The sequence below is a fragment of the Motacilla alba genome, chromosome 1, assembly GCF_015832195.1.
Source record: "Motacilla alba alba isolate MOTALB_02 chromosome 1, Motacilla_alba_V1.0_pri, whole genome shotgun sequence".
NCBI lineage: Eukaryota > Metazoa > Chordata > Aves > Passeriformes > Motacillidae > Motacilla > Motacilla alba.
Window position 1 is genome coordinate 89,805,818 of NC_052016.1, and position 22,973 is coordinate 89,828,790.

The 22,973-nt window shown below is 42.0% G+C and overlaps 1 protein-coding gene across 1 annotated transcript in view; it reads left to right on the forward strand.

Moving 5' to 3' along the window:
• The first annotated feature begins 5,784 nt into the window (after nt 1–5,784).
• The window catches only part of ZBED1 (zinc finger BED-type containing 1), a 50,150-nt gene continuing 32,961 nt past the window's right edge, over nt 5,785–22,973 (forward strand). The window contains exon 1 of the mRNA XM_038156166.1: nt 5,785–5,903. The gene's annotated coding sequence lies outside the window, so the exon portion shown is untranslated. The remainder of the gene's footprint in view (nt 5,904–22,973) is intronic.

Consider the following 22,973-nt stretch of genomic DNA (forward strand, 5'->3'; position numbering starts at 1 on the left):
GAGACAGAGGTGGTGTCGTGGGTATCCCTAAAGAGCTAACCATCCCTTCTGCACAAGAAAGCTGAGGTTTTTTGGAAAGCTGTGTAATGTGTCCTGCAACACATTCTCTTGAGATATTATCTCATACCCTTTAGATATTTCACTGCATTGGAGGACTTCTTATTTAAGGGCCTAATATTTCTCTTTCCTAATATTTTTCTAATATTCTTCTTTCCATTCCATCTTAAATCCCCATGCTTGGCATTAATAACAAGAGTATATTCCCTCTAGAGTATTTGTGCCTGGAATACATATATAGCAGTATCTTACCTTCTTCTCCTCAAATTTGATTATCCTCCATTTATCCACTTTTTGTATCTTGAAGTTTAAGTCTTTCTTTCTCCCTGTTGATAAAGTTGCTCTTGTCCTTCTTGGGGGATGATGTCTCAAGGTTTCTTTCAGCCCTTTCTTACACGGTTCAACGATGTTCTTCTGTGTTTCTGTATTTTTGATACAACTGCACTCAGAACTGAAATCCAGCAAGAACCTTCTGTGAAGATGCACCGGGTCAGTCCTCACTAGAGTTCAAAGGTGGCAACATTGTACCAGAAGCAGCTCACACCACATGAGCATCCTGTGTCCCACCGAGGGTGCCCTCAGCAGCCACCTGCTTGGGTGACCTGAGGGAAGGGTGCCTGCATCTCTGGCTGCCTCACAGTGCAGGGCTGGTTCTTGGGGCACCTGGCTCCTCGCCTGGAAGCCTGGTCCTGATCAGCTGTGCCGGGCAGGCAGGCAGGTGTCTGGACACACTTCAGGTGCTGAGTGCCAAGGTTGGTGTGCACGTGATGTGCCGCTACACGGGCACTTCTGGCGCTGCAGAATTCGGGGCTGAGTTGAAAGCTAAACCAGACCTGCTGCTGGGGGTGAATATGCAAGAGATGCTCTTTCATACAATTTCCATCTTCCTGTCCTATTTTCGTGCTATCTGTCCTGGTACACCTTTGGTGCATATGCCAAAGGCTACAGAACCGCTGTGGGAAGCTTGTGTGACCCATCCTGACCTGCCTGAATTAAAAAAAAAAAACAAAACAAACAAAAAAAAAAACCTTTATTTTTTTCGGAGGTGGGGAGGAGTGACCTTTCTGCTTAGAAAACGGAGACAAGCCTCAGCCGTCCTCCCCGCCGCCGGCCCCCTGCTCCAGGTCGGTCTCTGATGGGGAATGTGGGGGATGAAGATGCCAAGTGCAGGCGGAGGGGATGGACAGGGAGAGGAAATCCCGTTCCCTCGCACCCCGCTACAGTTAGACCCCCAGCACAGACCCGGCCGGCGGGGCTCCCCCGCGACGCGGCGGTAGCGGGAGGCGGGGGGACCGCAGGAGGCGGCGGAGGAGGAGAAGGAGGAGGAGGAGGGAGGAGGGGGCGAGCGGCTGGGAGGGGAGGGAACACCTCGGCTGGGCGGAACACGCCGGCCGGCGCGGTCCCAGGCTGCCGCGGCCGGGCTGCCCGCGCTGCCCGCGGCTGCCACTGCCCTCGCACGCTCCCTCTGGGGCCGGGGGCGGCGGCGCCCGCCGCGTCCCGCCCGCAACTTTCCCTCCTCCGTGGATGGCTTTCGTCGGAGACCTGCAGGGCAACCGGGCGCTTGACACCTGTCCCCCATGGGCCGTCCCCGCGCCTAAGTTTGCCGGCGCCCGGCCGCACTCCGCCGCCGCCGCAGGGCGGGCTTGAAGCCGCGGCGGGGCCGCGGTGCCCATGGCCGGGCGCCCCGCCGCGCCGAGGCGTCCGTGCGCGCCGCCCCGTCCCGCCCGCCCGGGAGCCGCCGCGCCCGCCCGAGCGCCGCAGCGGGGGCGCTGAGCGAGGCAGCCCCCGGCACTCCGCCACCGGCTCGGCGCCAGCCGCCGGTGCCCGCCGGGTCGCTGGCGGCGGCGGCGGCGGGGGCGGCGGCGGGGCCGCGGGATCCGTCCGCGCTCGCTGCCCCCGTGTAGTTCTCGAGTCGTCTGTCCTCGGCGGCGGTCCGCGGGTGACATGCAGTCCCTCATCTCTCCGGTGACCAAGGCTATCCTGGTGGCTTTGTTCATCTTCGCCATCCTGCTGATCCTCTACGTGATTCTGTGGTACATCTGCCGCGATGTGGATTGCGACCATGGGATCTGAGCGGCGCCGCGGGGCCAGGGCTTAGGAGCCGGGATTCACCCCGCGGCGCCGGGAGAGGCAGCGGGAGCCCCTCCGGGCGGCAGCCGCCGCCACCGCGGCCGAGCAGGGGAAGAGAAGGGGAAGGAAAGAAAAGAAGAAAAAAAGAGAAAAAAGAAAAAAAAAAAAAAAAAAAAAGGCGAGCGAAAGACCCAGCCGAAAGAGCCCGGAGGACAACTGCGATCAAGAAACCAACCTGAGCTTGACCTTCAGAGACCAGGGTGACCCAGTAAGTCTCCGCTCTCCGCGGCGCGGGGGATGCGCGGGTGCGGCGGGGCTGCCTCCCTCCCTCTCTCCCGCTCCGCTCCCCTCCCCTCGCACACACACACAAACACACACACTCGCACACGCTCGCACATGGATGTGGCACAGGCGCCCCATGCACAAGCCGCGTACACACACACCCGTGGATGTGCGTGCCGGAGCGCCTGCTGCACGCAGGCAAGCGTGTCCCTTGGGGACAAGCAGGACCCGTCCTGCTGGCCGGGATAAATTGTGCCTGCCTCCGTCCCCGTGTCCCCCCGCTTTAAATTTTTCGAGGCGGCAAGGCGCAAAAGGCAGCGCGCCCACGGGAGCGGCCGGGCGCGGGTGCGGGTGCCGGAGGGCGGCCGCCGCGCTGCCTTTGCGGCCCCACATTGGTATGCAGGCGGTGGCTGCGCCGCCAGGCAGACCTAAAAGGTGAGCCCAGGGGATGGGGGAAAGTCAATGCTTCATCAGTCCAGGGGCAAATCGGGAAGTTACAGAAAATGAAGGGAAGATGTCAGGTATCCGGCTAGCGCCAGCAGGCAGACTTAGGGGAGGGGATGTGAAGCAGGATGAGTTTCTCCTTTCTAGGGCCAGGTTGATGGAAGGTAGTGGGGGAGATGACAGAAAAATGTGCATGGGAAGTTCTGGATGCTAGTGCTCCGTGTCTGGTCTCACTGACACTGCATTTCCTACATGGTACTCTCCGTAAAAGGGTTAACACTCAACGGTTTACCACATGCTCAAGCTGGGCAATTTCAGAAAATGTTGATCAAAAGTACACAATTGACGAACACGTACAAGCTGACTTGTTGGGACACAAGAGGGGATGTATCCTGCCCAGCCGTTTTCCCACCTGAGAGAATTTGTTGTTGGCAATTTCTGCTCTTACTGTTCGGTTGCATTGAATACCCTGTGCTGAAGCAGAGAGACAGCAACACATTGTGTTTGAAGTGGAAAAGACCCGCTGAAAGAAAAATGGTCCCAAACACTCTGGCTGTAACTGTTTCTGTCCTTGACAGGCAAGCTGTCAGGAATAGGAGCAAACTCCAGCTGCGTGCGTTATCCCTGGCGGGATGTATTTGGGCGCCGCAGGGTGTGGGTGCGTGTACACAGTGGGGAAGAGGAGAAACATCAAATTCACGTCTCAAGCGGGGGAACAGGGACCCAGCCAACTGTAAAGGGTAATCGTGTGGTTCGGGGTGATTTGACATTGAGTATTGGTGACCAAAAGCTCACCTTTGCAACAGGGGTCTGTACGCAGAGGAAACTGTTCGGAAGACGATTCTCTTGCCATTTTGGTTTGTGCTTCTGTTCAGACTGTATTTTGAAGGGCTTTTGACCTGACTAGTTGATCAAACATGACATTACTGTTAACACGCACTACTAATGTGATTATAACAGCAGTGACATCAGTGTTTCCTTGCCCTGCAACTACAGTAGCAATGCATTTGTTTACTTCCCCCCATGCACGCTCTGAAATGTCTGTTACTCAACAGCTCTGAACAGCAAGGGAAGAGGGAGGAGGAGGGGGAAACTTACAGACATTTAAAAATGGCTATAGCTCTGTTTCCCTTATAATGTGGAAATAAAACAACCTCCAAGTCCTCTTCATCTTTTTTTTTTTTTTCCCTCCAGTCAGTACGCTTTTTTTTACCAAAGTGGCAAAAATCTCTTCACACTTTGACATGTCAGGTTGTGTCACATGTTCCCTTCTGAATTAACAGCAGTGCACACCTTCTGCCCCTCTCCCAGCTGGCAGGAGCTAGCAGGTGAGACAGTTACAGAGGCTTTGCCATTTAGTGTTAATTATTTCACAGTAAACCAAACTGTTATTTATAGATTTGGATGAAGTGTGGCAAATTAATGTCGTTTCAGAAATCTTCCAATATCAAGAGATATGTGTGTGGGTGATTAAATATCTGAAGTGTTGGTATGACCAAACATATTTTGTACTACACATCATAACTGACATTAATCAACTTAATAATTGTAGAAACCATGAAACAGTCCCTTCAGTTATTGTCTGATTGTTAGTGTTCCCAGCTGGCTCATTATTCTTTTAAGCACATTGTCTTTAGGAGATAAGATGTAGAATATTTTTAATGCCTGGTTTTATTTTAAATAAGGTGCATATATATGTGTTTATATATAAATATTCATATAAGATTTGTATACAGTCAAATGGGTATTTTCCAGCCTGACAGAACTGAAAAATAAGTAGAGCAATGATTAACAGTATTGAATTTGATTTGTAGTTGTAGTCACAGATGTGTTGGCTTTAGTTCAATATTCTGTGTGTTCATTATCTTGTATTAGCAAATACAAAACCCTAAAGATATGAAACACACCTTTTCCTATTGCTGCAGTGCCTCATAGAAGGGAATGATATCCTGGCCCTGCTCAGCTGTGTGTGGAATTTTGCAGTTGGTTTTGACAGAGTCATAAATATATTGGCAGATTAGCATGTGAATTTGTGACAGCATGATGTTACTAAAGTTGAGAGAGATATTGAAACAATAGAAAGGGTAGAATTTATTACCATGGAATACCTAGAGACCTTATTTTTGTAATTATTTACTTGTTTGCTCAGAAGTTAGGTGATGATTTTATTTCTATTTGGTATTTGTGCTTGTGCCCCAACTCAGCAATTTTCACCATCTTGCTCTGTCTTAATGTATGGGATTGTTTTAAAGGTGAACTCTGAAATATCACTTGTGACTGAGATGCAGTGCATCAGGTAGATATAGATCACCTGTAAGTTTTTAAGTTTTTTTTTGCAATAAGACGGGTGGTAACATTATGAGAAGTGCTTTTGTTTAAGGCAAAGACAACTTGTTACTGTGTTTCTTCTTAAGCCAAGAGAAATTTTTTACCCTATTGTGAAAAACAGTAATTTCATGGTTTGAAAGTATGTTTTTAGTCCAAAAGCTATTTAATAGGCTGTTCAAAAACTGTGTTAAATGGTATTTCAAATCTTTGCCTTTTTTTTTGTGTGTGTGGAAAAAGACTGTGAAGTTACTACTGCTTCATCAGCAGAAGTGTAATGAATTTTATGGATTAATTCCTACTGCAAGGTAGCATGCTATATCATGGTCTGAGGAATCTTGTCACATCAGACTTAGACATGCAGTATGTTTCTGGATGTCATTCTTTACTCAATTCCTCAGGCAAATTCCCTGCAGATTTATTAAATTTTTTCTGTATGTGGCATGTAAGAAGAGTAACTGAGCAATACAAATCACAAATTTGCTTATTTTCTATTTTCTTCCTTATAAAATGGATTAATGAGAACAATTGCCTTCATGGTATGCCCTCTGTGCATCTTGTACCATTTCCCTAAAACAGGCTTAAAATGAGCATTGAAGATGATTCCAGCATAGGAGGGTCTCTGCAGAGATGAAAGGTTAGCCGAGCTCCAGGGATGGACAGTGCTGCATCCTCGAGATGTCCTTGTGTCATACGAGTGCTCAGCTGTACTTTTTCCTCTCCAGGTGAGTGGAAAGCAGAGAGCCTTCAAGCTGCTGTAAGGCAGCACATGTAGATGTGCCCTGTGCAGCTCCAGCCCATTTGTTGGAGGGCCCAGTCTAGGACTGATTTTCTGCTGTCTGTTCTATGCAAGGTGATTTTGTAGTTGTTCCTCGCAGTCTTAAAATCTGTGAGCCTTAGATTATTGGTAATGTGACAAGCACTTGGCCCAGTTTTTGTGTTTATAAACAGCTTGGAGGTGGGATGGTTGGGATTAATTATACAATTGATGCCGCGATTCTAACACTTGAAACTGGCAGGGCCCTTTAAATGACAAATTTGGAGGCAGTATTAGGGAATACAGTGTCACTGTAACAAGTGTATTAAACCTGCAGCATGAGCAGGCCACATCTTGCTTCTTGCTTGGCTAGAATACCAGTCTTGCATTGGTGATGTTCATACAAACTCTGTGTGTAAGGAGTTACTGAAAAGGTGGTGTAAGGGAGTCATGAAAAACAGGCATATTTGCTGCTCACCTAAAGATCCATCTCTGCTCCGGGTACGATGAGCCTGGCTGCTCCCTCCCTGCTGCATGGCACGTCAGGGCTGCAGATGGGCATTCAAACATACAGGAAAGTTCCACTGCTGTTTCTCAATGGATGACTTTTCCCCCAGTTTTTCTTTGATGCATGAGTGTTTTCTCCTTTCCCGTCTAAGCATTAATCCTCTGAACTGTGACTTTGTGCGTAATGCGGTTTGTAGACAAACTGCACGGATTGATTTTCCTCAAGTGGGCTGACCAAATGATGAGTGTTTTGGGTAGCAGCACACACTTACTTATTTGTTGTTCTATATTAAGCTAGTTTTTTTTTTTAATGAAATATCCTAATATCTATTAAAATAGCTTTTAAAAAATTACTGGTTACTTTATTATGCATTGCTGGTATGGTACATGTAGTTGCATAGCAGCATCTGCTCTTCTTAGAGTCATTCTGATAACTTTTAAAATTTTACCCAAGTGAGAAAAATGTGAGCTCTAGCTTGGAGAGGCTCATAACACTGTCTACTGTTGAGAATTGCATTTTTATTTTGAATGTTTTGATATATTACTTTGGAATACTAAAGATATTTACTGGTGTTTTCACAAGTCATTAAATCATACGTAAAGGATACCAATAAGGTGACATTCAGACATTCTATATTTCATTGTAGAGCATAGTTTGAATGTGGATTACAGTGGCAAAAAAGATGTGGAAAAAATTGCTTGTGACTAATGAAGAAAGACAAAGGTTTGGGAAAAGAAAGAAGAGTGTTATATCAAGACAGTAGAAGAGAGACTCCAGTGTGTTCAAATTTTAAGAAGTGACGCTAATGTGAAGGAAAATAAAAAGCCTAGAGCACAAAAATTTCCACTTTCCTGTACAGAAACTTTCCTGTACAGAAATAAATATACATGCACACATATGCCTGTGTATATGTATATACATTTGCACAATCTGTGTGATCAAATTAGAAATTTGCGACTCTAGAGCAAGCTGAGAATCTTTACATGAATGGTTTTTTTTTCCTTTTTCCTTGAAACTTGACTCTGTTAATGCCCAGTTGGAATCTACTTGAAAACCAGATAGTGTTGCAGATGCTTGCTTGAGGACTCAATGATCAAAGACGAGTGATGTTGAATATTTGGGTTATAAATGAATCATTTTATAAAGAAAATGCTACTGCTCTGTTCACTTTGGAAAAAAAAAATCTGGTGATGTGGGCTGGAAGAAATACATTAATAACAAATAGATTTTATGTCTTGTGTTTTCCATTGAACTCAAAGAGACAAAGTCGCTACTTAACAGGGAAAAATCCTATTAGGTAATTAACCTATTATGACCAAGAAATATATGTAAGAAAAGAACATCTCAGAGAAAAGATAGCAGAACTGTAATATTTTGGCTCAAACCAGTAATAGCCAACATCTTCTTACAAAAGTACAAATGTACAACTTTTTGGTGTAATAAATCTTCTGTATTTATGTTTTTAAGTGCAAACGATGAAAGAATCCTCTTGAAGTTAGGAGTGTTAAAACTTATTCACAATGAAACCTTCTGCAGGATTATGATGCTTTTTGGGTATTATGATACTTTATGTAACACCTGAGTAAGAAAATATTTTGGTTTGCATGAAATACAGCAATGTATTATCAAGGGCTAGGGAAAAGAAGTGCTTTTTGTATGAATAGCCTCTTCTGTATTTATTGCATATTGGGGTAAAGCTGAACTCAGGGAGCAAATTTTGTTTGCTATTCAGTATCCATTGCAGTGGTGTGTTGTGACTGCTGTGAACCCTATTAAATCATCGTGATACCTACAGCAAAAATTAAACAAAGTCTTCATTAAGTTGTGTTCTTCACGGGCACTATATGTGACATAGTTAGGTAACCTGCACTGCAGGTTTCTTATATAGCTCTTATGATTAATGCACTCCTGAACATACTATCATCACCTCCCTTGTGAGATATGTGTATATAAATGGGCTTAAAATGAGTTTGCCGCTAATCTCCATTCTAATGACTTGTTTTTTATTTTCTACTGCAATGCCATTCTGCAATGCTTAAGAGGTATGATAACTGAGTGGGAGTTTAATGAAGTTTTGGTATTGGTGAAGATAAAAGGGAGACACTGAGCACACAGAAGGATATCTGTGTGTGCTTCTAGTGACTGATACAGCACAATTCAGCTTGGCTGCAGTGACCATGAAAGAGTAAAGTTTAAGATCCTTAGGTCAGTGAAGAGGGAACACGGCAAGCTCTCTACCTTGCTTATCAGGAGAGCTGACCTTGGCCTCCTTAGGGACCTTCTAGGTAAAGTCCTGTGGGATAAAGCCCTGGGGGGAAGAAGGACCCAATAAAACTGGTTGAAACTCAAGGACTGACTCTTCCAAGACCAAGAACAATGTATCTCAAAAAAGAAATCAGGCAAAAATGCCATGTGGCCTATGTGGATGAACAAGGAGCCCCTGGACAAACTCAGACACAAAAAGGAAGACTACAGAGGATAGAAGCAAGGATAGATATCTTGAGAGGAATACAGTGAGATTACCCAAGCAGCTGGGGATAGGGTTAGGTAAGGTAAAGCTCTGATAGAATTAAATCTGGACGGGGACATCAAGGGCAACAAAAACCCCCTTCTGTAGGTACATACCTACATACCTGGGTAATAAAAGGAAGACTAAGGAAAATGTGGCTCCTCTCCAGAAGATGGTTTCTCAGCACATGGGAAAACCGAGGAACACTGTAACTTTTTTTTTAGGTAGAGTTGGCAATGTGCTCATGTCCTTGCTTCCTCTGAGGGCTTCCTTTTTGTGTTTGAATGTGTTCAGAAGCTGCTTCCACTAGATCAGATTATACAAAACCCCATCCAGTCTCGCCTTGAATACTTCAAGGAATGGGGTGTCCACAGTTTCTCTGGACAAGCAGTTGCAGTCTTTTCACCATCTTCACAATAAATAATTTATTCCTAAAATCGAATCTAAACCTTTCTAAATCTAAACATCTTTAAGTTTAAAGTTGTTTCCTATCACTGCACGCCCTTGTAAAAAGTCCCTTTCCAGCTTTCTTGTAGCCCTCTTTAGGTACTGGAAAACTGCTATAAACTCTCCCCAGAACCTTCTCTTCTTCAGGCTGAAAAGCCCATCTCTCAGTCTGTAACAGCAGAGGCGATATGCTCCCTGTTCCCCTGGTCATTCCTGTGTCCCCTTCTCTGGCCTGCTCTGCCAGGCCCGTGTCTTTTCCGCAATGAAGTCTCCAGAGTTGCAGTTGAGCAGTCTTCGTCCTTGGGGGTTTTTAAGACCTCTTGAGCGACATGGTCTGACCTCAATGCTGGCCCTACTTTCTGAGACTTTCTGAGGCACCTTCCAACTTGAACTATCCTAGGATTGTATGACCCTATCAAGCATGTATTCTTGAGAGTCTTCTATGGGAATGAGCACTGGCTGGCTTGTTGTTATGCACTCTTTCCTTAACTCCTGATATGTGCTAGATAGGTAAACCAAAAGGATAGGGGCTCAGAACTGGGACTGGAACTGAGTAGGAATCTGTTCCCACTAATCCTAATCATCCTTACATTTTACATCTACAATTCCTATCCTATACAATACTCCTGGGTATGGTGAGGTATGGAGCTGAAGTGGAGCCACTAGAGCAGAATGATCACTGTGCTCATATATGGAGGATGAAGCCTTCACAGATCACAGTGGCCTGAAGGTTGAAGGCAAAAAATTCAACATACTTATAGCCTGCTTAATTCTTACACCTCTGTGGGGACTCCAGCACATTTCTAGGAACTAGAAATTAATTCAGTTACATCACTCTGACTATAGTATAATCATGCTGGTCGTACCCTTGTGTAGTGTAACTTTTTTCTGTAATCTGGTCCAGTTTTTATCTTTATGCTTATCTTCAGCTGTACAAAGCCTGTCACATTAACTGTCATGGCCATACAGGTAGTTGGTACTGTAGGATTTTCAGGTGCTGCCTGGCTTAAATGTGAACTGTGGCTTTGAAGAAAAAAGCAATCTTATGAGAATGGCGTGCTACAACACCAAACCTGTCATCTCATACCTAGGCTACTCACAGCTTATATTTAGGTGGAAAGCAGATTACTAACTAGAGAAAAAGGCACTTAATGCAAAAGCCCATTGTACCTTTTCTTCCCAGGTAGAAAAGCCTTTTCCTCAGTGCTTGGAGCTGTGCTGCAGTATTTACCTGCCTGACTGGATGGTGGGCAGACTCAGGGAAGCTGCAGAAGGTGATAGTGGGTCCCCTTTATTCTGACATTTCATCATACACCTAGGTGTACTCCAAATTTAGAAGATGGAGCTATCAAGAGTAATTATTTTCAGTGCAAATCCAAGATAAATGAGAGCTGCAGTGCATCTGTTGTCAGGGGTTTAAACAGTGATTCTCTCATGTTAGCATACAAGCTCACTGCCACCCCCCACCTTATTAAACACATGAAAAGCCACATTTCTATGCCTCCGTTGTTATTTTTTTGCTTGGAGATGTATCAAAAAATGATGAAAACATTATGGGCCTAGGAAAAAACTTACGTATTTGAATGCATAAACTGCTATTTTTGAGAATTCTGAAGTGACGTTAATTTTCCTCTCATGTGGGCTTACAAGCCTGGAGAGATTTTAAATTGAAAGTGGAAGAAAAAACTTGCTTTTTACTTGAGTTCATGAAAGCTCTCTTAGTTCTAAAACGAAAATATGTATGAAGCAGTAAGGTTCTGTATTGTCTATTAAATTCACATGACAATTCCCTTTTTAAAATTTTACACAGTATTCAGGTGAATAGATAGTATATGCAATCTGTTTATTCCAGACTTCTATGAACCTGCTGCTGACTTTAGGAATTAAATGGTTTGACTGTTCCTGTCCCAGGAACAAGGCATTGACACCAAATTCTTTTAGTTTGAGTCTGCATGTTGGAAGTACTGTGAATTCCTAGGATAAACATGTAATGGTATTATGAAATAGTATTATCTTTATTATCAGCCAAGGGTTCCTTCTCTTACTTTTGGCCACGCAAACAAGGTCAGCTGGAAGGAGGGTAGAGCACAACAGACGAAGGCGGGACTGGCTTGGAAGACACTGCAGCCACTATTGTGAGTCATCCTCTTTTAATCATGCAGGCAAAATCCTATGGGCATGTGGGATGATACATAAAGGAAAGCAGAATTTTGCTTGCTGTGGAGGAGCTGTTCATTTGTTGCAAACATTCAGCTGACTTCAGTGGAGCGGTGCCAATTTTTGTTAGCACAGGCGTTGGTTCTGAGGATACATATAGGCGTTAATAAACAGTTGGAGTCCTTCTTTGGGCTTCAGAAAGTAGCAACCAAGTAAGTGATGCATCTAGGATGACATCCAGCCACCTTTGTCACTCTTCAGCCTGCAGCCAGGTACCTTTTTTAAGCTGATTTGGCAATGATTGATATAATACACAGAACTTAAAACTTGTAGCATCTATTATTGTGTAATGTGTGTTCTATACAAAATGCTGCTAAATTAAAAGGCAAACTGTTATCTCATGAAATAGAAATGTTCATGATATATGGTGGAAAAAATATAGTAATTGTGTGTATGTAATGTGTGCCTTTGGTTCAGCAGATTTCATGAAAGAAAGTGAAAGAATCAGCACTCCTGAGAACCTCTGTGTGAACCAAAATGGAATCTCTCTTGGATAAGCTCATGGATATTCTGCTACTATTTTATGAATGTCAGCTTGGCAATCTAGACTTCTTATACACACTGAGGTCTTCTGGATGACTAGAAAAATGAAATGGCTCTGGTGATAACTGTAAAAATAACTTAAAGCCTTTTGAAATTCAGCAAGGAGGGGGTTCACTGAAAGGCAGCATCCTGGATGGGATGTACCAGTGGTAGCTGTGCCATGTGGGGTGGGAAAATCTTTGCAGAGTACCTTGCTAGCAGCTGGAAGAAAAGATTAATATACAGTACAGCATGGATGGATGGATGGATGGATGGATGGATGGATGGATGGATGGATGGATGGGTGGATGTCAGGCAAATCCTCTGGGGAATGGCATTTCCCAGGTGCATTTCTTATGTGGAGAGGCACTTTGAAGACAGAAGAGTCTACCCTGACAGAGGGTCTCCAGCATCTGGCGAGGATGTGGAACTGCAGAGCTGTGATGTCAGGACATGCTGTATTGTAGCAGTCACTCCTTGGTGCAGTCTGGAAAACAAGCTCAGATGCATAATACAACATTAGAGTGATGTGCCTTATCAAACATGATGTGACCCAGCATGGGCATGTAGCTGTCTGTTTATTGGATATTTAATTAAATAACATTTTGTTCTGTGTAGTAAAATGCATTTCTTAATTTGCCATTTTTAAGATAGCTGTTGTTTGAATTAAGCTTGTGAGTAACCTTTCTTTTATAGTCCTGTGATTTCTGCACTAGAACTGTAACTTCACTTCTTTTTAACCTACATTTGTATGAGTAGAGCAGTTGCTTAAACTGTGAAATACATTTATTTTTCTCTTACCATTTCAGTTAGTAGGTAGTTGCAGAGCTCTTTTGTTGTAAGAGTATAATGTTGCTTTCATAACTGGCTGGATGGTGTCTACTGCTTGATTTCAGTTCCAACACAATCCCCTCATGCTTTTTTATCCTAACATGCAGCCCTCTAGCCACCTATCAGCCTCATCCTCCTCCCACCAGAGCTGTTCTGCTAGAAACCTGTGCTGGATTTCCTTTCTCCTGTGTAGACAGCAGGTTTTGTGCCCTGATAGGGGACAGACTGAAAAATGCAAAATTACCATCACCTCTGAGCGTCACAACAGAGGAGAATAAGCACTTTCAAAGCAGAAAGTGACTACATTTTTCTTTCCCTTGCTGTAATAGTAGCAGATGGTACTTGTGGACCAGAATAATTTGTCCTTTGAACAATGGTCCTTGCTAAGGAAAGCTTAATTTTGTTTTTTCCTATGCGTAGAAAGTCAATTTTTTAAAAATTTAAACCCACATGTAAATCCTTGTACTTACCTGCATTTTGATGGTTTCTTTTTTACCAATTATAATGGTTCTGGTTTTCACAGCATTCTGTTACATTAAGGTTTCCACCAAGAGGATTTATTATCAGGAATTCAAAGAGATGTTATACAAACCCACATCTGTGCACACATTTATTACCAGTGATGCTTGAATTGCAAGTGGTCACTTCATTTGCCTATTGCCACCAAACTAGTTTTGATTTCCTTGTTTTGCTAAACTTCAGGTCACAGTTTATTACGGTTTGTTATGCAGTTTATGAGCCGGTCACTGCCCCAGAAATGAAGGGTGAAACCACTTGGTTAGCAAAAGCAGCTCCTGGGCCCCTGACAGCGTGAAGTTTCTCTGGCCTTTCATTACACTTATGCCAACAGGAGAGAGAATGGAAATAAACCCTTTTGCAAATTGAAGGCACTCCTGAAATAACTTTCTGGATGGGCTTTATCTCTGGTCAAGATGGTGATCCACCCAGGTCTGTCTCCTTTTCTACTCAGCACCTTGGGTAAAGGATTCTGTCTTTCAAGGGAATACTCAGCTTTCATATGTGGAATGCCCTTATTTTGGTGCTGAAGCACTATAGAAACTCTGTGGTGTTAGAACCAGCACTGAGATTTGGAAAATCACTTGATTTTCACTTGACTTGAACTTGCTCAGCTCTTAGTTTTTTGTATGTGTGTATATCTACCTACTATCTATCTATCTATCTATCTATCTATCTATCTATCTATCTATCTATGTTATAATTTGATATAAAATGCAAATGATAAAATCTTAATCTTTGGTTTTTATATTAAAAAGCAATCTAAAGACATATGTGTACAGAAACCTATATCAGGAAATCAGGAGTAATAAGAAGAGGAGAAAGGAAGAGTTAGTTTTAAATTGCTTGTTAGGTACGTCTCTGAAATACAATGTTGCTTTATTACGTAGTTAAGGACAAAATGAATAAACAAAAATAAAGAATAAACAATATTTCTTCCTTTAAGAAAGATTTTTTTGCTCAGGGAGTTAACCAAAGCATAAAAGTATTTCTGTAAACATCTCACAAAAAAAAAAAAAAAATCACTTTTGCGCAGTTAGCACTATTGCAAGTTTTTTTCTGTTTAAATTTGAGGGTGGTTTATGCCTTTTAACTGTGTGAGACCTACTGGAAAAAGCCTAGTCAGTCATAGAGAAAATTATTGATTTTTCTGTACGTTTAAGTGCACTGGTGTGGGAGTGATGGTCTTACACTTCTAAAATATTTTTCAAATGTAAACAGCAGTCGACTTTGACCAGCCTGCATTTGAGTTTGCTCAAGACCCAGCACCCTGGAGGCAGAAAACTGTAGCAGTAGGAATAATACAATATCCCTGCAAAAATAGAACAAAAACTGTAATAACAGAAATAATATCCGGCCTCTATACTGTAAATGCTAAAACTACGTACACCGTGATGTCCAAACACTTTACAGAAAAGATGGGTGTTAGTCCCCGTGCCATAAAGGAGAGGAGACTGAGGCTGAGGAGGCTGGGGGCACTTACTTGAATTTTCTACTTGAACCGTGGAAGAACTAGGCTTATATGGTGACTCTCTGTAATCTCAGTCCAGTGAGTTGCCCTTTAAACTGCTCTGAAAAAAGATAATGATGTTGGTGATTACTGTGTTTTGATCTGAGAATGTAGTGGTAATGGATTGCATATCGTACACTATCATTTTATGTAATTTTCCAAACATTTATAAATAATTCAAACTTCAGGTTGGATGTGGCACATCAGAGTTTATCTTGCCATATCCCCTTGTCTTTTTGCATCAAAGGAACATTGGAGACAGTGCTGACATGTTATAGCCATTAAATAAAAAGTGAGATTTTGTAATGAATGACATTTGAGTACCAGAGTTTGGCTTATAATGGTAAAGTAAGAGCTTTGCTAACAAATCTGGTTAGAGCACTGCCATCCCAAGTAGTAGATTGGCTCTGTAAACCTTTGTCATTTTAAAGGAAGACTAAAGGCTGTTTTTTGACAAGATGAAAGAGGGTTGTTAGGTAGAGAGGGCAGGGCTCTTTACTGTTACCATTCCTCTTAAATATTATGTCATTATTTTTAACAACATAGTATATGTGTTAACTCACACTGAAGTGGGAACTGCTGCTTTCAGCAAAAGGGAGGATCATCCTAGACTCCAACTGAAAAACCAAAGCAACCCCCAAACTGCAGATTTGGTTATATGACAGTGTAAAAATATGTTTGAAGATACCTTTGACCTTCAAGCTCTTTTGTTAAATATGGGAACAACAAATGATGTTGCTAAATGTTTAAAGTTGCATGAACGATCACATTTTGAAGTGGATTGCTAAATGTTTAAAGTTGCATGAGCGAACACATTTTGAAATGGATGTGAAACAGACAAAGTCTAGAAACACTTAGGAAGGATTCAGAAGGTAGAACTGCCTAATAAATTAAGAAAGAACCCAGCATGAGCAATGACTGTCCATGGTACATTGGCTAAAACCAACATGGTGTCTTGTTAGTGACACAGAAATGGAAACAAAACCCATTCCATGAGATGACACTTAAACTACTGTTGTCTGTTTTAAACTTGGAGAGATGTGTTACAGGCAGGAATGCAAACTTCCCTGGAAAGCATGTGGAAGAGATAATGCAAAAGAAACCAACAGGGAGAATCCTGTTAGTGGGTGAAAATGCAATACCTCCTGTGACTGGAGATTTGGAAGTAATGAAATTTCAGTCAATCGATTATAAGGCTCACTGGGAGAGAAATGCCATTTTCAGTGAAAGCAAAAGAGATGTTCTGTTTAAACTGTCTGGATGTTATTAATACAACATGATTGCTTTTTTAGGTATTGTAATAATTTTTGCAGCAAAGAAATGTAGAGAAAAGACGTGCAGGGATCATTAGTTTAATCTGTTGAAATGCACAGTGCTCCACTGCCCTCTTTTGCCATGTACCTGGAAGAGCAGCAGCTGCAGTAACAGGTGCCACCACAGCAATGGGTACCTTTTTCTTCCAGGGCATGTGCCTTTTGAAAGGGCTCACAGACCAGTGACAGCACAGAAGTGATCCTTTGGGAATCTTCTCTTTCATGTTACAAAAGGAAAAATACTTTGAATGTGACCTCTTCATTTACATGCCTAAGGGCCAAATATTCCTTCTTCAGTCCTGTAGATTTTCCAGTGAAGATTTGATCCCAAGCAAATTTGTTCAGAAACTGTTGCTATGCAAAACATCTAACAGGGATGCTGAAGAAATGGAGTTATAAACTGCATCAGGTCTTACCCTCCACATGCATTCTGCTGGGAACCAAATCAATCTGCTTAATTTCTCTTTTGTAAAAGTATTTTGCAAAGGAGGAAACCACCATAATCATTTACTATCTATCTGTCTTGCTTAGCACATTTTAAAAATTCTGTGCTAGCCCTTCAAAATCTTCCTGTTAGTTCAGAGGTGCACTTGAATAATTATGTTTATAGTTGTCTTTCTATTTTTCACAGTTGACAGTACCCTCTAGCAGCTTGAGAATTATTTTGGTTTTCTTGCCATTTTCACTCTGAAATCTGTGTAGAAAAGAAATAGCCTTGGGCTATTGGTGCCTTACTGTCATGCCAGGATATATATTCTTTTTTGATTTTGCACAAGCATCACTGACAGTGAAAATACAGATCTTGGACCAGTTTTTATCAGTCAGGCTTTCTGCAAAGCTTGTAAAGAATAGTAATGAACAAATTAATCCATCCTAAACTAGAGTTATCTCCTGGCTAAACTTGTTTGTCTGCATTTTTACAGCAAGCACTTTCATTTTTGTATTCTGTGGGGAAATGAGCCTCTTATGCATTCATTATTTGCACAAAAATATAGGTGGAAGAATACAGAAGCATATGACATAGAAAATCTTTATGCTTGTACATTGCATGTACATTCTCTTACACCAGTTTCACCAGTTTTTTGGAAATTATTAGACTCTCAATCTAAAATCTGGTTCATAGCATGTAACCAAAGTTTCCTTTTAATGTGAAGAGGTAATAAATATTCTGAGGATTTTTAACTTTTATTTCTGTACTTGTCTATGACAACTCATTTGTTGCTGTTGAAAATAACCACTCAAACATTTTTAATTGATATTTCCACCAGTGAAAAAGTGGTGCAGTAGGGTACCCACTGCAGTATTGAAATCTGGGAGCAGGGGAGATGCATGGAAGAAATGAAGAAGACTGTTGGGAGGGAAAAGAACATTGCACAGAGAGAGCTGTTTCAAGGAGGTAGCAAATCTAGAGATTCAGAGTGCACCTTTAAGAGCATGCAGGAGTGCTAGGACATAAGGAAATGGACACTACTGAGACCCTTTCTCTTCCTGGTCAGATCTACATTTGGCCCCAGTGAATTTTGAGATTATATGGCTTTAGCAACATACCTACCTTCCTCCAGCAGTCTCTAAGGAGACTGAAGAAGGAGCTCTGGCTGCAGCCCAGCTGAGTCCTGGACATGAGCAGGCAGGGCTTGTTACACAGCTGCCTGACAGATCTGTGAAAGTTATCTTGCACATGGCAGCTTTGTGATACCAAACGTGTTGAGATACCAAACATCACAGAATTCATGACAATCTATGATATGCTTTCTCTGCCTTTGCCTTGCCTTGCTTTGCCTTCCATTTTTAGCTTGGCTTAGCTTGGCTTGGCTGGGTTTGGCTTCCTTTCTCTTGCCTTCCCCATCTCTGTTTATTTCCAGGTGGCAATTCCTTACTGACACAGTCTTTCTCAAGGTCTTTGAAATGCTTGAGTTCCATTGCAAAGGCTCCTGCTTTGCTTATTTTAGGAAAAACCTTCTTTTAAACCAAAAGCCCAGAAAGCTGAATTGCACTTTCAGGGTACTCATCTGACCCACTGTCAAGCAATAGTTTTTCTAAGTCTGAATTTTATTTTATTTACTGAAGATAAAATGTGTCAAGAACAAGCACCACGGCACAGCAACAGAAGTGCAAACCTGTAATAGAAGGACTAAACTACCAATGCATGGGATTAATGGAAAGCATCTATATTAGTGTTTTGGTTTGGATCGAGAGCATGTATTTAAAATGAGACTGCTGGTTTTTGCCATTTTGCAGACCTTGGATCACATCACACACAGATCTCCCAGTGAGTGTGAAAGTCCTTCTCTTTGAGCAGCACAGAGTGCAGTCTAGAAGATCTCCTGAAGTGCTCCAGCTGTTGTTTGCTAGTGATACTGATCACACACAGCTGCCAGAAAAATATGAGTGTCTTTTGGAAGCTACAGAACTTTCCAGAAGCTCCAACTTTAAGTGCTTCAGCCTCTATCTACCTCTGAGCTTACTACACAATGTTGGTTAGGATTGAATCCACAAAAGTGATTTTTCCCATGTTTTGTAGGATTTTCAGCTGTATGAAGCAATCATTGGTGGAGTCCAGAAACTGCATCTGTAAACTCAGTCTCATGACATTTGGGCATCTTGTGTACCAGCAACTGAAGCTCTCCATCGTGGGTATTTTGTATTTGATGACTCTTCTTTATCTAGCAACATCATGTACTTGATAATATTTTTTAGTTCTAGAAGTGCATAGCAATAGCTGGAAAATCTAGTTTAATTATGGCTAGCATCAGGAAAATACTAAACTGTTCAAATGTGGTTTTTTAATTTGAGAATTTCTGTCGTTTTGGGTATAGATAATTCTACAGTTCTGTTCTTTATGAGTCCATAGTTCTGATCTATTAAGCAGTTATATTCTTGGCCCTCTGGGTTGCTGTTATTCTGCCAGGTGATTATTTTTATATTGTAAATGCACAGTATTTTGTGAGTGCAACTATGAAAAGATGCCAAAGACAGTAGGTGTTTATATCCTGTTCAACGGAATATACTTCAACTTCAAAGGAAGCTGATTCAAAAAATGTCAGGATTTTTTAGGCATTCCAATAAAATGGATAGTAAAAGGATAGCAATATACACCAAATCATTGAGAATTCAAGTGGGATGCTTACAGAGGCTGTCAAAAAGAATTGGGATAATCGTATACCAGCAGAATTGCATACAAATTCTATCAATTATTAGAAATATATGTAAAAAGACCAGCACATGATCCTTAGGTCAGAATAATGGTCTGATCCTCTATAAAGAATTTTGGACATTTGTAAGCAGTTGAGAAAGAGCTGAAAAAAACACCTGTGTAGCTAGCTAAAGAGACAATAAATCTGTAAATAGACAATAAATGTGTGGGGGAGAAAGGATTCAATTCTTTAATATTTTGAAGCAAGGAATCCCACCATTGCCATTCAGTAAGTTACCTGTTTAGCTATGGTTAATTACTGATACAAAGGGTAGAAAAGGATGTCTTTGAATTTCTGAAGTATGAGTGAATGAGGAGCAGCACATATTAATTTAAAAGTATAAAATCAAAGCGGATAATGCCACATCTTTTTGAGGGGAAAAAATAAAATTACTAGATATTGGAAAATGTCTAGAGGGTAATAAAACATTCTACATTGTGTCTCTCACAGCAGTGTGTTGAAAAAGAGAAGACTGATTTTGGTACAGTAAACACTTGTACTAACATTGACAAACAGCTTACTGGAGGACGGCGTTAAAGGTGGCAGGTGTTAGGAGTTAGGACCATTTGCAGTGAGATAGATGAAAAAAAATTGCAAGGCATAGTTTATTTCACATCTCATGAGCGGTCTGCCTTCACTACAGATTCCTTTGGCCACAAGCATCCTTGGTCTTGTGTTCCCTGATAGTAGACTTCCCTCGGGTTGCAGGGTGGTAATAATAACTGATTAAAAAATCAAGGATGTGTTCTGCAAATTTCACTTTCCCCATTTGCAAGACATATTTTGCTGTGCAGGATTTACTTCAAGTTAATTTCCTATAATGTACAGGGGTCTATTTCACTGGACCTATTTTGTGGGATTCATAAATAATTATTTTTAGGATGGCCACTCTTCCTTGGATCTTCTGTCTTGAGTGGCAGTAAGAGAGGTCTCCATCATCTAATTTAATTACCTTGGATCCCCCTCTCTACAAAGGTCTGTCATTCTCCATCAGATGAACACCATTAATTAAAACTTATTTTTTTTTACTCCTCCTTCTCCCTAGAGGAACACCAATGAATGCCAACTTTTCTTCTTAGATCCATAAAGATCCACTGCCTCTAGTGAGGTCTTAATATCTACCCTTTGATGAGAGAATTTGATCCTAAGATGTGTCCAATTACAGAAGTATCCAAATAAAGATTCACTTCATAAAGGAGCTTTTCTGGGAGTTACTGGTGAGCCGCTGTGATTTTTTTCATCCAGTCACTATTTCATTACTTCTGAAGCCCAGTGGTTTTGCTGAATGTGTGACATTCATTAGAAAGCAATGTACTAATCAGAGTACTCCTGTTTTATGTTAGATGTTCCTTTTTTATTACAGTGCTACCTGACATTTTGCTTGACATTTTAGAAGCTGGATAGAAATTTTTCACTTTCAGTCTTTATCATGCTGAATGCATGTGAGTGTTCTGTCTTTTCCATAAAAAAAAAAAAAAAAAAAAAAAAATCAGGCAGCATATTGCTGTCCCTGTGATGAGGGAGATCCTGGGGCTCTGTGGAGGCTTACTGGAGTCACCAGATTTCTGTGAAAACTCTGGTTCCATCTTTTCAGTTTTCTTAGGATCATCATCGAGTTTTTGAAGGTTGTGATAATCCAAATGTAGCTTCAGAGCAGTATGAGAAACCTCAGTATGTATGAATCCCATCAAAGATCCAATAAACAAGAAATCCAAACAAATAAAAAATGAGACAGTGATATAAAAATATAATTAAAATGGCTTGAATGACTAACCTCTGTGTTGGTGAAAACACATGGATAATTTAACAGAAAAAATGTTGTAAATACTGTGACCGTGATGACAACTGTCATGTTTGTGTTGGATTAGATTCTGTTCTTAGAATCATCAACTTTGACTTTCTAATTTCATCTGATTCTGTTAGCCTCCCCATACATTTAGGAAAAGTTTGTATCTAATGATCAGGATTGGAGAAAAAAGTAGCATTTTACCATCCTGAAAGATTCACAGACTCAGTTACAGGTTAGAAAAACAACTCCTGAAATGCTGATTTTACAGAATGCTCTTTTATTCTGGAGATACTGTTTTGAGCCAGACATTCGTTAAAATGCACCAAGAGAAGTCAGGTTCACCCAAGCCTCACATCCAGGTGGTGGTTTGGGGTGGACTCTCCTGCCCAGCTGGGGCTGGTGATGGGAAGCAGGATCTGGGGAGAGCCTCCAGAGGGAGATGCTGCCCAGCGAACCTGCCACCAGGGCGGAAAGAGGAGCCTGCTCCATGGCTCTGCCTTGGCTTCCCTGGGCTCCTGGGGCTTGGGTGCAAGCCAAGCACTGCTTCAACTCACAGCCCTGAGCGCTTGGCTCTGGAAGTCCTGGTTTACCTGCATAGGTCGCCAGAGAATTTTAGCTCCCGTGCTTGTTCTTGCTACTCTGAGTGCTGCTTGCAAGGAAGTTGACAATTTAATGAGACACTTGGCTTTAAAAAGGTCTCTGTGCTGTATCCAAGTGCTTACTTTTATGAAAACCCATGTTTAGTTGGCACTTTGAAGTCGGTGAGTGTCTGGATCAAACTGTAAGGGTCATGCTAGGGCTTCCCAGAGGAAGGGCACCTCTGGAGCACCTGAGCAGAGCAGGAGCAGGAGATGCCCCAGCACCAGGGGAGGCCCACTGAGGAGCACAACTGAGGGGTTGCATGGTTTGGAACTTTTGCAATTTGTCTGATACTTGTTACTTTTCAGTGCTTGCTCAGGCACAAGCTGTGTGCTGAACTTTGTCTGGAAGTCAGCAATATCACTGAACTGCTCAGCAGTTTGGCAGCATACTGAAAATCCCACCATTAGCTTTTCAGTGTGAGCATGTCCCTGCTCACTACATGGGCTCAGATAAGCTTGTTAAGTAAAGGAAGCTGACATTCGCTCCTGGACAGAGAAGCCTTTATTTGGAAAAGTTATCAGATATTAGGATGATTCATCTGCTACTTGAGGCTCACTGTTTAACTTTCCTTCAAGTCAAATTAAACAGTTGCTGTTGGCATGAAAAACAGGGAAGGCAGGCAGAGTAAGAGAAAGGACAACTTATAATTAAAATCAGGCTTGATCTTATACCATACTTCATTATACCACTGAAGAAAATGGCTGGTTTTACTTCCAAATATTTAGACACTCCAAGCAATATTCATCCATAGCAACGCAGCTTTAGACTAAGCAAGAACTAGTATTACAGTAGGAAGATTAGCTAAGTAGTTTTAAATGCTCTTAAATGGCAACATAATCTTTGAAAAAAATATAGTGTGGGCCTTAAAATTTTGACATTGTCCTAGTCGTGAAGTGGCAGCTGACCTGCGAATGTGGTGTTGCTTAGCAATACTTCACCATCAGGCAAATTGGGAAAGTGGGCTAGAACGATTTACACCAGGGAAGAGATAAATGCTAATTTTCTCTAGAAGATTCAGGTTACTGTGGTTATTAGGAAGG